The 4,169-nt window shown below is 61.6% G+C and overlaps 1 pseudogene; it reads right to left on the bottom strand.

Annotated features, from left to right (window-relative positions):
• Positions 1-203: 203 nt before the first annotated feature.
• LOC139013130 (armadillo repeat-containing protein 5 pseudogene) lies at positions 204-2,924 on the bottom strand (annotated as a pseudogene).
• Between the last annotated feature and the right edge of the window lie 1,245 nt (positions 2,925-4,169).

Genomic DNA, 4,169 nt, shown 5'->3' with positions numbered 1-4,169 from the left:
GGCCTCCGTCTCGGCTTCTCACTCCTGAGTCTGCAGCCCATTGTCCTGGGGCCCAGTTCCATCCTCTCCTTGATCCTCAGTGGTGACTCCTGCTTAGCCTCCTCCCTGTGCCAAATCCAAGGGAGGCCTTCTTCTTGCCAATTCATTCTTGGGTCCCCTCCCAGGGGATATCAAGAGTCTAGGCTGGGACCCCTGCTCCCCACTTAAACTCCCATCACCACAGCCATCAAAGCCTCAGTCAGGGGACCTGCTTCCTCCCCTGCTGCCTCCAACAGCCCCACTAAGGCCAGAGCCCGCTTCCGTGGGCACTGCCCCGGCCCCAGGATCCAGCGTGCACAGTGGGCAGACAGCCGAGGCCGGCCCAGGCGGAATACCTCACCCACTGACTCTGGGCCACCTTGGGATCCCAGGTGGATACGGCCCACAGCCTCTTCCAGTTCCTCCTCCAGCCCACGCAGCAGGAAACGGTCAGCAGCCTCCAGTGCCTCCTCCACCTCTGAGCCCAGCAGGGGCTGGCCTGGCGGGGGAATGGGCCCCAGGGTTGCTCCACAGCCCCGGCAGCCATGCAGGTGATGCATGATAGGCCAGGCTGCGCTGGGTGATAGGTATGGAAGAGGTACCACATCCATCTGGGCTTCAGCAAAGCTGCCAGCTAGCAGGGCCCGGAAGAAAGGGGAGGCAGTAGATGAGGTGGCTCGCCGGGCGGGGAGCCGGAGGCCTGAGTCCAGGAGGAAGTGCAGATCCGGGGCTGGGCTGGGAGCCGGGCCCAACAGAGGTTCATAGTGGCAAGGGGAGGGCAGGTCTAGGTCCAAGGGGCTAGCAGGTGGCGGGGCTGGGCTCACAGTGGGAGACACCAGGCTGTGGAGGCAGGAAAGGGAGTCTGCAGCAAAGAAGAGGAAGAGTGGGTGCGGGGCTGGCTGCGTCAGCGCCGAGAGGAGGAGTCGGAGGCCACCCTGGTCCAGAAGTAGCCGGCGCCACAGAGAGGGCTTCCGACAAATGAAGGGCAAGGTCAGCGCACAGGCCACACGGCCCTCAGGACTCCCGGAGAGCAGCAGGTGAGTGAGGACCCCCACTCCGAAGGGCGACTCCGCCTGCACCGTCAGGTTCTGCAGCAGCATTTCACCCAGCTCCCGGTGCTCGCTGCGCTGACCGGGGGACCGAGCACGCAGCGTGGGCCAGTCGTCCGGGGCGACACCCAGCACCAGCCAGGCTCGCAGCAGCGCGGCACCATAGCTGCACACGAAGGCCTCGAGGCAGGCAGGGTTGCAGGTGAGGCGCGCCAGGATGTTCAGTGCGCTCGGGCTCAGTGGGCCTGGCGCCCTCGTCACGTAGGCCAGCAGGCCGCCCAGGACCGGGCCTGTCACCAGCGCCCCGCTCGGGTCTGGCGCCTGGGAGAAGTGTGAAAGCAGCAGCAGCGCTGGCACCTCGCGGCCCCAAGACTTCTCGGTGGCAGGGCTGTGGCCTCGAGGCGTCTGCACCAAGGCTGGGCCCCGGGCAGGACTGGCTGCCTGGGCCTGCTCAGGGGGCGCAGGCTGTGGAGGAGGCCGTGGACAGCGCTCTGGAGACTGGTCCAGAGAGATGTCTTCCGGGCCTGCGGCGTAGCCCTCGGATATCAGCCACGACCTGAGGCTTTGGAAGCTTCTGGCTTCTACCTGCTCAGGGGTCCCCTCCTCAGGAAAGTCCCAGGAAACAGCTTCTTTTCCCTCTTCTTCCTCATCACCAAGCTCGCCACACAGCTGCCCGGCCAAGAGAGGTGCAAGCCCCAGAGCCTGCAGTTGGCCCAGGGCCCCTGGATCATAGAGGAAGCGCTCAAGGGCAGCCACGACACAAGGGTGCCAGGCGCTGGCATGAGGATCCCGCAAGAGTCCCATCAGCAGCTCCAAACCACCCGCATCCCGCAGCCGGGCTCGGTTGATGGCCTCCTGGCAAAGTAGGCACACAGCCTGCACCAGGGGCTGCTGGGAGGCTGGGCTCGCCCCACCAGGACCTCGGCGTTGCTGGAGCTCACCCAGCAGCACCTCCACACCACCAGCATTGCCCAGGGCAGGCCGTACCAGGCCCTGGGCACACAGGTTGGCAAGGATCAGGATAGTTGACTCTCGCACTGTCCTTCTGGGATGGGAGGCTAGACTGACCAGTGGGCCTAGTCCTCCACCCAGACTTAACTGCTCAGCACAGGCACGGGAGCAGCCTCGACTCAGCTCTAGGAGGGCACGGACTAGGGCCAAGATCAGCGCAGGGTGCGGGGCAGCAGCCAGAAGCTCAGCCAGTGGGCGCACTGCTCCCTGCTGTGCCAGGGCCAGGCGGTGCTGGGGGGAGTCCGCCAGGTTGCCGAGGGCGCGAATCACGCTCTGCAAGCAAGGTGAGTCCTGGCGGGCCGTCAGGCTCTCAATGAGGAGGGGAACAGCACCAGCAGAATGGATGTCCGCACAGCTCTCAGCTTCCATGGCTAAGTTGCCCAGAGCACGGGCCGCTCGGTTCTGGATGCTATCTGTCTTCACACATTCCAGAACAGTCACCAAAGACAGAATGCCTCCGAGTCTGCGCACTTCAGTCCGGCACGCCCTTTGGGTACAGCAGTCGGCTAGGATGCTAAGCGCCACGTCCAGGGTCGACAAGGAGGCAGAGGAGGGGGCGGGGCCAGCCGAAGGGCCAGGGCCTGCCAAAGGGGCGGGGCCCGCTGCCGCCACCGAAGCTCGTGGCAGCAGCGCCAGAAGGGGGAGGAGCCCGCCGCGTGCCCGGAAGCGCTCGATTCCTCCCGCTGCCTTGACATGGCGCGTGCGGAGAGCCAAGAGCGCACGGCCCAAGGGTGTCTCGTTGATAGCTGAGTCCTTTGTCCCACCTAGACCCTCCCTGGCCGCCGCCGTCAGCTGCGCGAGGCAGGAAGAGAGCGAGTCCATAGGGGTTGGTTTCCCAGATGGCATCTTGGCTCAGGCCTAAGGCTGCGCCCCCGTCTGGCCTCTGTTCTGAGGGAGCGGAACTGGAACAGAGGGATGTAGCCAAGCACCTCCTCGCTGAGGCTTTTTCAATAGCGCCACCGCAGTTAGTAAGCAAGCCGGAAGTTGTAGTTCTCGGTCCGGGAACTCTTGACTCTTGCACAGTCGCGAAAAGCACTTCGAGGGCAGGAGTTATCTAATGGTTGCGCGAGCCCAGGCGGCGCGTGTGGTGCATGCTCGGATATGCAGTCCACGCCAGCTTACACGCCCGGTCTTGCTGGTGCGTCTGGAGTTCCCAGACAGGCGACCGTGGAGTCTCAGTATCGTGCTGCACCTGGTGATGTGGGTAGGCCGCCCCCAGGGTGTCTTCACAGCAACCACCTTCTCCTTCCGACTCGTCTGGCTGGTACCGAAGTCGGCTCTGAAGTAGAGAATCCCGAGCTGGGACCCAAGTTTTAAATACTTGGGGGCGGCGCCTGATTCGTCAGTTGAATGAGAGGATTAAACCATTCAATAGAAACCATTGGCTGCCACTTCCTAGAGCAGGGTTGGGCAACTTTTTTGTGAGTGTGTGCCAAAACCAGCAAAATCTCTGACTCAAAATTCTTCTACGTGCTAACCCTAATTTTCTGAGAACCTGTTACTCCTACTTGATACAGTGGGGCCTTGACTTATGAGTTTAATTCGTTCCGAGACCGAGCTCGTTAAGGAGCTCGTTAACTCAAATTACTCTGTCAACTCAAAGCAAAATATCAGCCGAGAGACAGCTGGTATCTCAAAAAACTCGTTAGTCGGGACACTCGTAAGTCAAGTCCCCACTGTATCTTTTAAGGTGTACATGTGTGAAGAACCTTGAAGAAATAATAAAATTGAGGAGAAGCAAGATGGCGGCGATATAGGCAGACGCGTCCCAGGTCTTGTCCCGGAGCAAACGGAGTAAGCAGCTGAAACTAATAACACCCACCCCGAATTGGCAAATTTACTCAGCTGGTGAGACGGTTTGCAGCCGGGAAGGGCAGACCTCCCCTGGAAAGGTTAAAAACCAGGGATCTGGGCAGGAAAGTTTGCCAGACCTGAGCCCAGAGGGTTGGAGGGAGACCGCATGGCAGACAGCCGCGTCTCTTGGGACAGACACAGACCCTGACCAGGGTAAGGAGTTCCGCGGGTTTGCTGGCGCCAGGAGATTTGAGATTTGGATTTTGTGATTGCGGAGAACTGAGACTAAAGGGGGCA

This window comes from Myotis yumanensis, unplaced genomic scaffold (genome assembly GCF_028538775.1).
Source record: "Myotis yumanensis isolate MYYU_CA2020_CCGP unplaced genomic scaffold, mMyoYum1.0.hap1 SCAF_6, whole genome shotgun sequence".
NCBI classification, from domain to species: Eukaryota; Metazoa; Chordata; class Mammalia; order Chiroptera; family Vespertilionidae; genus Myotis; species Myotis yumanensis.
This window is presented reverse-complemented; position numbering and strand designations above follow the sequence as displayed.